Genomic DNA, 12,932 nt, shown 5'->3' with positions numbered 1-12,932 from the left:
CTTCCTTTATTGCTATTGTTGTCTCTTGTTTTTTCAAAATCTTTACCTACCACAAAGACATGAAGAATTATACTTGTTACCTTATAGAAACTGTGTTTATCTTTTTAATTTTTCACCCTTTTTCTACCATCCAACTAAACTGATTTTTGTGTGAAGTGAAAGATAGGGTTGAAAGTTTATTTTTTTTTCTATACTGATACTGAGTAAACTCCTCACTATTTACCGAGAAGACATTATTTCCTCAATGTTTTATGATGGAACTTTGGTTATAAATTGTAAATCAGGTGATTGTGTAAATATGGGCCTATTTTTGAAGTCTCTAGTTATTATATTTGATTTGTCTTTCTTTGTGCTAATAAAATTCTATACTGTCTTATTAATACAGATGTATAATAAATTCTGATTTCCGATAGTTTCTGCTGTCATTTAGCCTTGTTCTTCAAAACAATGCCTCCAATCTAGAAGCCTAGTGGTATCTGTGACACTTATTTCTCTCATTTTCTATATTCAGCCACTAAAATCTATGGATTTTAGGATAAAGTTATCGATAATAAACTTAAAACTGACATTCTATATTCTGTTGTAGCTAGTGTTTTGAGTTACACATAACTCAAAATTATCCCTTCCACCTTTTCCCCAAACTCCTGCTTGATTTACTTTAGATTCTCATCATCTCTTGCCAGGATGCCTACAAGAGGCTTCAAATTAATGTTCTATTTTCTCCTTCCTCATGAAAATCTTATCATGACTTTCTCCTGTTGGTAGAAAAGATATTGAAATTTAGCTTTTATTTTGAGTGTATACATCTGAATGCATATTCCCAGACAATAATTTGTTTCCTCACTTAGGAAACCACTTCCTCCAAGTCTACGTTGAGGGGCTACTAACCCACACTATATCCACATGAAACAGTTGTCACTATTTTGATTTTCTCTGCTTTACACAGCAAATTGTCGAAATTAAGCACTGACATAAGCAAAAGATCCAGTGCTTTTGATTAAATTGGACTTTCAGCCACAATCAAGTTTGAATAACGTAGTCAATCTGTTCAGGCTAGATTTCTCTTCAAAGTTGAAATTTGCATTCTTTTTCTCATTTTTGTTATTTTTTGTTTTGTGATATAATTGGTCTTCATAGCCTCTGGAGTGCCCAAAGAGAGGATACAGTCATCAATAAAAAACTTTTTTTTTTTTTTTTTTTTTGAGACGGAGTCTTGCTCTGTCGCCCGGGCTGGAGTGCAATGGCCGGATCTCAGCTCACTGCAACCTCAGCCTCCCAGCTTCAAGCGATTCTCCTTCTTCAGCCTCCTGAGTAGGTAGGACTATAAATGTGTGTCACCACACCTGGCTAATTTTTGTATTTTTAGTAGAGATGGGTTTTCATCATGCTGGTCAGGCTAGTCTTGAGCTCTTAACCTCAAGCGATCTGCCTGCCGTGGCCTTCCAAAGTACTAGGATTACAAGCATGAGCCACCAAGCCTGACCAATAATAAACTTTAAAATGACATTCTAATTATTCTGTTGTAGTTAGCACTAAATTCCAGAGCCTGTAAATTGAGCAATGTAAAGATTTGTCAATGTTAATTTGTCAATTAACCTGCTTGAAAACTTTGCACTAAACTTATCCTAGAGTATAGATGCTTGATATTCGAGTTCCAGAAATATAAGTGACCTAAGAATGCTAAACTGATAAATATAGCTTAATCTCTTTCTTGCATTGACAACAATATTATTAATGTCCTTGGTATTTATGTGGAGGAAGGATATTGAAGAGAAGTAATTTTTTTTTAAGGGAGCGTTTCTCCTCAGTGAGCATGTTCTTAATTCATAGATTCTAAAGTGTCACTCACGGCAATCTTACCTGAAGGAGATCTGAAATATGTTCGTTAGCAGTGTTGACTAGCAGCTAAATGAAAAATACTTTATGGTCATTAGCACAAAGCATTAATGTGACCTAAATAAAGTAATCTTGATGGTCTTTGCTGTATTTGTGGAAATATTTATGACTTTTCCCTTTATGACCTTTGCTAGAATAACTGAGTAACAAAACTGACATCGATTAAAATCTTTTTTCCAATTGGCAGAGTTTCCAAATTTATTCGATGGAAAGAAAACCAGTATATTTATGGGAACATCAATTTTCATTGCTTCCCTCCCTCTTAATTGAGGAAAATTCCTGAGATGACACAGTGAACCCTCTTTGTATTCCAGCTGCAGGTATTTGTGTTAAATTAGTCTTACCTTACTCTTCCTCAAAGAACAATAAATGCACCAGATCATAGCTGAAGGCACTCAAGAAAACCAGTGTTGCAAATAAAAAAAAAAAAAAGTCTCAGTCACGATTTCTTTGATCACAGTCTTTAAATGGAAAGCAGAAGTCTCTTCTGCTCCTGTCAAATCAGTTGGAACTGGTTTGAAAGCCCAAATTGAAGTTAATATACCCAAAACGTCAAAGGCTAACTGAACTGCCTGAAAGTCTAACAGAATGTGATGATCAGCAGTGTCATTTTCCATGTAAGTCAGTCTAGTTACCTCTGCACGATACGCTGCAATGACTGGAGTGCTTTATACTATCCTCCCACTCTCACCTGGTGACTATAAAATGTGTTATGGCATCTTTAGTAATGGAGGAACTTACAGAAAAAGTACACCCTTTATTTGCACGAATACATATGCTTATAAATATATCCTATAATGTTTATAAATAGGTAGAAACCCTAATTATATTTTCCTCTGTTAAAGCTTTTATTGGAGCTACATTTTCTCAGTGTGGTAGTCCTAAGTGGTTTATTGTATTGTTATTTCGCTTTATCCAGAAGTACTTAAAGTTGCTTTGTAGAGCCATTCGGAGATCCGGTCTATCCAGTAAGCGTGCATGAGTTCAAATCTTGTATATCTGCTAACTGTCTGGATTTAGAAATATTCATTTGTAAGATTAGGTCATCTGTTGTTATAAGCATCTTCCAAACAGAAATTTAGGACATTTTCTGTAAAAACTCACTCTAAAAATAACAATAAATAAATAAAGAATGTGATAAAGGTCCTGTGGTCGTAATTACTCATGCTCCATAAGAGTCTCGTTAGTTTGTCCATATACTTCTTTACGAGCCACAGGACATACTAAACATAGTAGTCTAGATATGATCTGACCAAAGAGGAACAGAATGGGACAAATATCCTTTTGGTCTGAAACTTTCAATGCAACCTAAAATTTAAGATTATATTAGCTTCATTAGCAGCTGAATAAAATTCTTCACTCATATAAAAAAATCTTCTATTAGAAAATAGGTATTTTAAATTCAAGTTGCCCCTTTCCACACTCAGGAAAATGACTTGGTATCTCAGTGTAGGGGTGTGCATTTATCTCTATTAAATTTCCTACTCATAAATTTTATAAACTTCAGCATAAGAATGGTATAGCATGAGCTCTTGAGTAAGACAGAGCTGAGATAAAAATTGTTTCTCAACCACTGAGTATGTGATTTAATTTTTATATTTCTTATGTATAAAGAGGATAACATCTACTTTGCTGGGTAGTTGTAATAATCAAGTGAGATGCAGTGTATAAAGGTGCCTATTCAGCACATAATAGGCACTCCAAAATGTGGTAATTAAAATTATGATTATCATTTCTGCTCAATGTCATTGAAACCTTGATTCTGTCATCTTATATTTAAATAGCCATATTATATAGACTCAGCCTCAAATTTCATAACTGTGCTTTATTTTGATCTACATTCAGGTCATTGACACAAACGTTAAAAAGGAAAATGTAAATGAGATGAAGTAGAAAACTTGCTGCAATAAAGACTATTCTAAGTTGAAACCTATTCATTAATCAATAATTGGGGTATAAATGTTCAGCCAGCTATGAACCAGCAAAATGTGATTATTTTACTCCAAATGGCCTACAACAAATGAAGCTTCATCAAATACCTTTCTCAAATTCATACAAATGTGCATGCACATACCATACACAAACAAATACACACACAACAAACATGGGCACTGTCATACTAACTTTTTTTTTTTTTTCCCGAGACAGAGTTTCACTCTTGTCACCCAGGCTGGAGTGCAATGGTGTGATCTCAACTCACTGCAACCTCTGCCTCCTGGGTTCAAGTGATTTTCCTGCCTCAGCCTCCTGAGTATCTGGGATTACAGGTGTCTGCCACCATGCCTTGCTAATTTTTGTGGTTTTAGTAGAGATGGGGTTTCACCATCTTGGCCAGGCTAGTCTCAAACTTCTGACCTCAGGTGATCCACCTACCTTGGCCATACTAACTTTAAGATGCAATGCCTGATGTAAATGACGAGTTGATGGGTGCTGACGAGTTGATGGGTGCAGCACACCAACATGGCACAAGTATACATATGTAACAAACCTGCACGTTATGCACATGTACCCTAGAACTTAAAGTATAATAATAATAATAATAATAATAAAATAAAAATAAAAATAAAAAAAGGTGGAAGGTTAAAAAAAAAGATGCAATGTCAAACCATTATAACAAGTCTTATTATCATTAAACCTATGCTAACCCCTTATAACTGCCAATTCTGCCACTAATTGCTCATGGAAGATTTGTTTAGCTAGTTTATTCAATATTTTTATTTCTGTCACCCACAATTTTTATCTTTTTGAAATCTGAAAGAACATTTTCTCACCTGATTTCCATGATGACATCTTGAGTTCATCTTTGATCACATCTTCAATGTGTAATCTCTGGAAGGATTTCAATTCACTAAAGCCTAAAGACTTAAATTAATTCAAGGGAGCTCCTCACTCTCCTCTGTCCTCTTCCCAAACTATATCTACTCTACTTCTACACCTTTGGTTATATTATACCTCATTTCATTATTTTTGGTTCACTCATCTTTCAGTTCACTGAATTATGCCATAATAATTCTAGAGCACAGAGATTTCCGAACTACTCCAGCATCATTTGTTGTTTATTGTTGTTGTTGTTTTTGCTCTAAAGAGATGAAGTCTTGCTATGTTACTCAGATCGAATTTGAACTCATGCTCAAGAGATCTTCCCATTTCATGTCCAGAGTAGTTGGGACTACAGGTATGCATCACCGCACCCGGCTGCATTATTTGTTTATACCACTTATTCAGTAGCATAAATAATATAATTTATAATATTGTGCATTGGCTTTTCCCCATATGTCTTATATTTAATTTTTATAACACCTGTTGTACTTTGATTACAAACTATGATAAAAGGTAATTGTTAAGCGCAGTATGTAGTAAAATCACTGCTGAATTATGAATCAGATAATTGAATTCCCAAACCTCTAGGGTTATTAAAAAGTTCCATAACCTAACTGGGCCTCAGTTTCTTGATCTATAAAATGTTGAAGTTGGAATATATGCAATTTAAATATATCTTCAAATTTTAAGTGCTACAACTAGTGCAATAGCCTGTAAACTCCATTAAGCAGGAGGCATGTGTCCCGTTCACTATCGGCTTCCTGGGTACTTATTATAGTGAATAGCACATATTCTTTCATTCATTCAACAAATTTTCATTGTATGTAAGCCATAACTCAAGGAACTTGGGCTAAAGAAATAAGCAAATTCCTTCCCTCATGGATTTTCTAGTGAGGGCAAATAGGTAAACCGCATTATAGGTTAGAAGTTTATTAGTGTTGCAGACAAAAATCAAGCAGGAAAGGGGAACAATAATGCCAGGGTTTGGTTTGCAAGCTTCAGTATGGTGGTCAGTGCAGGCCTCTCTGTGAAGGTTACATGCAAGTAAAGATTGGAAAGACAGGAGGGACAAGCCACCAGACATATGGAGAAAGAATATTCCTGGAATCAGGAAGAGCCAATGCAATTCCTGATGTTGTCATTAACCAAGAAGGAGCCAGAGTGGCTGGAGCTGAAGAATAGGTCAAAGAAATAGCAGGGAGCTAGTGTGACGGGCCTCACAGGCATTGTGAAGAGGCTGGCCTTGACTCTTGTAAGATGGGGCGCTCTTGGACATGTGAACTAAGAGATGGCATGATCTATACTTAGGGGGATAACACTGGCTGCTAGGTTGAGATTAGACTGTAAGGGGAACAAGGATACGAGTTAGAGATGGCTTCGACAAGCAGCAGAGGTGGTGGGAAGTGGTAGGATTTTCGGAAATATTTGAAGATAACAGGATTTTTTGAGAGAAACAGAGAAATCAAGGGTAACTCCAAGATTTTATGACTAACTGAAAGGATAGAATTACTACTATTTGCAGTGTGGTAGAGCAAGTTTTAGGGGAAGACCAGGAATTTAGTTAGAATATATTCGGTTTGACACATCTATTAGGCATCAATAAATGTTTAGTAAATGTATGTAGACCGATTATAGCTAATGTACATTATACATTTTTTGCACATATCATATATAATAATAAAACTTCTAAGAACTGTTCCTCACTCTAGAAAATTTCTCCTCCCAGTGTATCAGTATTGGAACTTTCACAGTACAATGGGTTGAAAAAAGAATTTCAGAATCTAGAGGAGTAGAGTATTTGATATGTAGTGATTGTCTATTATCATCACCCTAATATGCAAAGTTAAGGCAAATTTCCATTATATTTTCACAGTATAGATTGGCATCCATTTGAGACCAATAGTAATTAGAATGTACAATCTGCATATATTTCTTTGTTTAGAATTGTAATGGGTAAAAAAAAACTGCTGTTTGTGAAAGATTTTGAGAACTTTTCAAATATTTAAAAACATCCTACAGTTTCAAAAAGGACAAAAGCTGTTACAAATAGTAGAAAATAATTATTATTGTTTTTCATTATTGAATTAAATATAATAATTTTTAGTAAAGAGATGATTTCCTAGACCAAGGTCTTCAGTCATTAGATGGTCATGTTCATACACGATCGCATATCATCTCAGTATTGGTAATCACAGTTGATATGTTTGTATGTAAGTTAGCACAAATATATATACACACACACAATGTAGAATTATACACATGTGCATGTATGTGTGTATATGGAATCAGTGCGTTACAGAAGCTTATCAAAGTAGGTTTAAGTTTTATTTATTTTGTGTATGCCTGTACTAAACATTTCCTTGAAAGAAAACATGATAGAAGTTCAGGCTGTTTTCATCCAGAAAGTGTGTGGGGGAAGAGGGTATCATAAAAATTATAAATAAAATCAAACTTTTATAGTGTATCTTGATAGAAATTACCCAGAATAAACTATCGCAAAGTTACCAGATTCAACAGAAAAAACATCAGTTTTATCACTCAATCTTAGTAAGTTTTGACAGTTAATATTTTTGTTTCTTCAACTTTTTCATGGGATAATTTATTGTGCTTTCTTTATTCAAATGAAATTATCACATGTCTATTTATTTTTCACCACCCGCTGATAATACTAAGAATTCTTGTGTTCTGTAAATATTTGTAACACATTTATTTGCTTAAAATACTTTCATAGCCTTTCTGCCCATGGATACCACTGAAGAAGCATGGTTAAAGTCTCTCTTCTCCCTGCCATCATGTCTAAGTCAGAGTCTGCTAAAGAGCCGCAACAGCTGAGGAAGCTCTTCAGTGGAGGATTAAGATTTGAAACAACTGATGAGAGCGTGAGGAGCCATTTTGAGCAGTGGGGAATGCTCATGGACTGTGTAGTCATGAGAGATCCAAACACTAAGTGCTCCAGGAGCTTTGAGTTTGTCACATATGCCACTGTGGAGGAGGTGGATGCAGCCATAAATGCAAGGCCACACAAGGTGGATGGAAGAGTTATGGAACCAAAGAGACCTGTCTCAAGAGAAGATTATGAAAGATCAGGTGCCCACTTAACTGTGAAGAAGATATTTGTCGGTGGCATTAATGAAGACACTGAAGAACATCACTTAAGAGATTATTTTGAACAGTTTGGAAAAATTAAAATGACTGAAATCATGACTGACCAAGGCAGTGACAAGAAAAGGGACTTTGACTTTGTAACATTTGACGACCATGACTCCAGGGATAAGACTGTCATTCAGAAATACCATGCTGTGAATGGCCACAACTGTGAAGTTAGGAAAGCCCTGTCAAAGCGAGAGATGGCTAGTGTTCATCCAGCCAAAGAAGTCGAAGTGGTTCTGGAAACTTTGGTGGTGGTCATGGAGGTGGTTTCAGTGGGAATGACAACTTTGATCATGGAAGAAACTTCAGTGGTTGTGGTGACTTTGGTGGCAGCCATGGTGGTGTTGGATATGGTGGCAGTGGGGATGGCTATAATGGATTTGGTAATGATGGAAGCAATTTTGGAGGTGGTGGAAGCTACAGTGATTTTGGCAATTACAACAATCACTCTTCAAATTTTGGACCCACAAAGGGAGGAAATTTTAGAGGCAGAAGCTCTGGCCCTTATGGTGGTGGAGGCCAATACTTTGCCAAACACAAAACAAAGGTGGTTATGGCGGTTCCAGTAGAAGTAGTAGCTATGGCAGTGGCAGAAGATTTTAATTAGGAAACAAAGCTTAGCAAGAGAGGCGAGCCAGAGAAGTCACAGGGAAGCTACACGTTATAAGAGATTTGTAAACTCAGCCAAGCACAGTGGTGGCAGGGCCTAGCTGCTACAAAGAAGACATGTTTTAGAAAAATACTCATGTGTATGGGCAAAAAACTTGAAGACTGTATTTGTGACTAATTGAATAACATGTTATTTTAGTTCTGTCCTGTGGAAAGTGGAAAGCATTCCAACAAAGGGTTTTAATGTAGCTTTTTAAAAAATATATATTTTCATAGTATACTTGGTCTTTTGGAAATGTTTAAAAATATTAATTGTTATATTATTAACTATGTGGTATTATAATATTTTGCAAGACAGACATTGGATATATTTTATTTTTAAACTGTGAGAATTCATTTCCATGGTTTTTCCCTCTTATAAAATATGTCACTCATCATAAGAAGGAACACTGTATAAATCCTTACCTAATGCCAGCACAATGCAAATATATAGTAAACATCATACTGTTATTTACCCAAAGCAGTAAGATTCAATTTTAAATAATGAATTCAACAGACAGAAACTTTCTAGAAAAGGCATTTTAGAAACAGAAAAAAATTCATTTAAAAAATAATGCGCAGGCTAATATACCAAGTAAGTAGAATAGAGGTCAATTGAAATGTGTTTTCACTTACGTCCTGGAATTATTTAGTGTCTAAAGTCAGAACCCAAGAGTAAGGAAGGTGGAGAGGATTCGAACACTACTACATTTCTTGGCTTCATATCACTTAGTGTTATCACATACTCATCTTTACTCAACAACTGTAATGTATTAAAAATACACTCTGTAGCTCTGTGCTAGATATTTTACAGCAGTCATTTCTTTTAATCCTATATGCAAATATGTATTCTTCTGTTTCTATGCACATGTTTATAGGAACTGTGCATCTCCAAATGTTGACATACATAGGCCAGAGGAACTATTCAAGGCTACATGGACCTGCATTTGCACATACTACAGTGCAAGGGTTCTCAATTTCTTTGAACCCTCTCCCTTTACTTCATATTCTATTTTCACAGATAGGTATTGCTTTGGTTTAAATCGAGTGTGGGTAAGGAGGAAATTAGTTCACCACCCAACCTCTCCCTTCCTTCAACATTTCCCCATCTCTCAACCAAGTTTCCCAGCAAAATCAATGGCAGAGTGTTTGTTTGTTTGTTTGTTTGTTTGTTTGTTTTGACATGGAGTCTCGCTCTGTTGCCCAGGCTGGAGTACAGTGGCGTGATCTTGGCTCACTGCAAGCTCTGCCTCCTGGGTTCAAGTGATTCTCCTAACTCAGCCTCCTGAGTAGCTGGGACTACAGGTGCCCACCACCACGCCCAGCTAATTGTATTTTTAGTAGAGACGGGGTTTCACCGTGTTAGCCAGGATGGTCTTGATCACCTGAGCTCTTAATGTGACCACCTTGGCCTCCCAAAGTGCTGGGATTACAGGCCTGAGCTACCGCACCCGGCCCAGTGGCAGAGTTTTAAAAACAGTGGTATAGGGCAAATATCTCCTGCTAAGTTAGTCAGCTTCTAAATAGCATACCCTTTCAATCTTAATGTCTATCATTGTAAATTAAGAAAACAAGTTGATTATCTTAATTATGTATCATTCTCCAATCTGAACTTCAAAATATCCTATGTGTCAGGTCAGTTAGGTATAGCTGAGTAAGCATAGTAGTTTAAGAAATTGATAGTCTTTAAAACAAATTGATTAGAGGACTCAGAGCCATCAAGTGAAAAACCAGAGTTGGAACTCCGACTATTTTACTCCATATCCCGTGCTTTTGTTGTCAATATATAGAAAACTATAGTAAGGTAAGTCATCAATAAATTGGTCTTCATTATAGTCAACTCACACGGGATGAAATTCTCAGGGGTAAAAATCCCTTTAAAGCACAAGATATTTCCTAAGACAAAAGTAAAGCAACAGGACACAATAATGTGCCTGTGCTATTGGCTGCTGTAACAAATGACAACAAGTTGGGCAGCTTGAAACAACACAAATTTGTTATGTCACAGTTCTTGGTGTCAAAAGTCTGAAATGGGTCTCACTGGACTAAAACTGAGGTGTTAGCAGGGTTGATTTCTTTCTGGATGCTTGAGGGATGTTTTCATTTACTCGCCTTTTTCAGCTTCTTGAAGCTGCTAGCATTTCTAGGCTCGTGGTCCCCTGCCATCTCCAAAGCCAGCAATGGCCAATCTAGTCACCTCATACTGCCTCACTCTGAGACTAACTCTTCTGCCTCCCCTTTCCCCATTTAAGAACCCTTGTGATGACATTCATCCTACCTGAATAATCTAGAATAGTCCTTATCTTAAAGTTGGTTAATTAACAACCTTAATTCCATCTGTGACTTTAATTTCCCTTTGCCACTGAGCATAGCATATTTTCAGGTTCCAGGAGTGAGGATGTGGGCATCTTTAGGGGCCATTTTTTTTTCTGCCTACCACAGTGCCTGAAGAAAAAAATGAGTGAATAGAAGGAAGGTGCTAGGTTTCAGTAGAGTCCAGAAACGTGAAGCAAAGGCAGTGGAGGAATCGTCAGTGTTTATCTAACAAAGTCTATAGGTAGAGACACCAGATTAGGGTAATGCAAGCTTTACTGTACAGCCCTCTAATCACTACACAGGCACATCCTGTGATGACAGAGATCACCAGGATTTTCCATGGCCTAACATACCCTTTAGCCCAGTTTCCTGTGCTCTGAGTTCATAGAGTAAATCATCTTAATGCTCTGAATTCAGATTATTAGAAATCATGATTCCAGGAAAGGCATGTGCCACATCAGAGAGTGAAATACAATCAGGCGGAAAAAACATCTGCCATCTCTATGTTTTAATATCCTGCTTTGTGCACACATATCCTGTAAAATTGAGGGCCTGATTAATTTGGAGTCTTCTTAACAAAGGTGATTTTCTGGAACTTCAGTCCTCAGGCCAGACTCTGAATTAAATCCACTCTCCAAGAAATTAGTGTGCTGCAAAAGCCAAGTAGCTATTTCACGATGCTCTATGATATAATTGGTTACTTTTTGTCTGGCATTTTATTTTAGTAAACTTCTAAGGTTTTTCAAGCAACATTATCCTAACTTAGATGTTGGTTCTTATTTAGAATTAATCAGAATAGAAAGTAAAGTATTACTGAAATAAAAATATAAATCAAAGAGACAATAATTTGGTCTGTACCTGTTTTATTTATGCTGAGCTTTAGAGACACACAGTGTTAATATGAGGCAAAACACACTTTGTATTGACTGTGCAGCTAACTTTTAAATGAGAAAAGTATCTTAGTTTTAATTTTGAAGGTTAACTATTTTTGAAGACTAGTGACTCTTAAAGTAGTCAAATTACATTTTTTCACTAAAGCGACATAGCCTAAAAGATTATTATATCAACAAAAATGTATACACTTGATTTTTTTTCTCCAAATCAAGGGCCCTATTAAATGTGATCTTTACTTAATTGTACTTTTTTTTGCTATTTTTAATATTTTTTTGAAAATTTACCTCCATTACTAAAACGGAGGAAAAAAAGAGGTACAGATTTCCACTATACCCATTATCAAAGTTATATTATAGCTTCTCTTCTAGCTTAGGTATCTTCACCCCTTCAGCTCGGAATCAGTAGGATCCAATTCAAGAAGGATGCATGAAGCTTGTGAAGTGTATTTTGTGGATTTTTTGTTTTTGTGTTTTTAGAATTTTATTTTCATTTCTCTCCAAGTAATACGTAGATTCTTCTCCTTGTACCCAGGTGCCTGTTACAACCTGGTGACCATTCAAATTCTTATAAAGTCAATATCCCATGTCTTTGGCTCTCCTTCCCTGGATTCCAGATGAAAGCAACCTATCCTTTATGCTTACAAATCCATTCAGTACACAAAAGGATTGTAAGAGCATAGTGGATATCTCTTCTCATAGAGTACAGTTCTTTTATCAGCATCAGTATCAAATGGGTGTTTGTTACAAATGCACCATCTTGAGTCTTACTCTAGAACTCTGAATAAAAATCTGCAATTTAACAAGAACCTCAGAGTGATTTCCAAGCTCATTAATGTTTCAGAAGCAATAGAGGTAAAGCCTTGGTCCGGAGATTTGTTTTCAAATACTCTATTTTATCCAAATTTTCTAATTTTTGGCACTAAGTCTTTTATACTCTTTATAACTCTTTTCATATAAGAAAGCTTTCTAATGATATCCATTTTTTAAATTCTAGATATTGTCATTTTGAATTTTCTTGATAGGTTTTTTTTTCTCTTTCTCTTTAACTTTGATCAGCTTCTCTAGTGGTTTATCAATCTTTTTCAGGAACCAATATTCCATTTAAAAAATGTTTCTTCATTGTTGGCTTTAGCATTAATTTTGTTCATTATTTTTCTTCATCATTGACCTGTAGCATTGATTTTCTTTCTTTATGTTTATTTTTCATTG

At 35.8% G+C, this 12,932-nt stretch overlaps 1 pseudogene; it reads left to right on the top strand.

The window, feature by feature from the left end:
* Positions 1 to 7,274: 7,274 nt before the first annotated feature.
* LOC126933560 (heterogeneous nuclear ribonucleoprotein A1-like) lies at positions 7,275 to 8,506 on the top strand (annotated as a pseudogene).
* Positions 8,507 to 12,932: the final 4,426 nt, after the last annotated feature.

This window comes from Macaca thibetana, chromosome 13 (genome assembly GCF_024542745.1).
Source record: "Macaca thibetana thibetana isolate TM-01 chromosome 13, ASM2454274v1, whole genome shotgun sequence".
Taxonomy (NCBI): domain Eukaryota; kingdom Metazoa; phylum Chordata; class Mammalia; order Primates; family Cercopithecidae; genus Macaca; species Macaca thibetana.
This window is presented reverse-complemented; position numbering and strand designations above follow the sequence as displayed.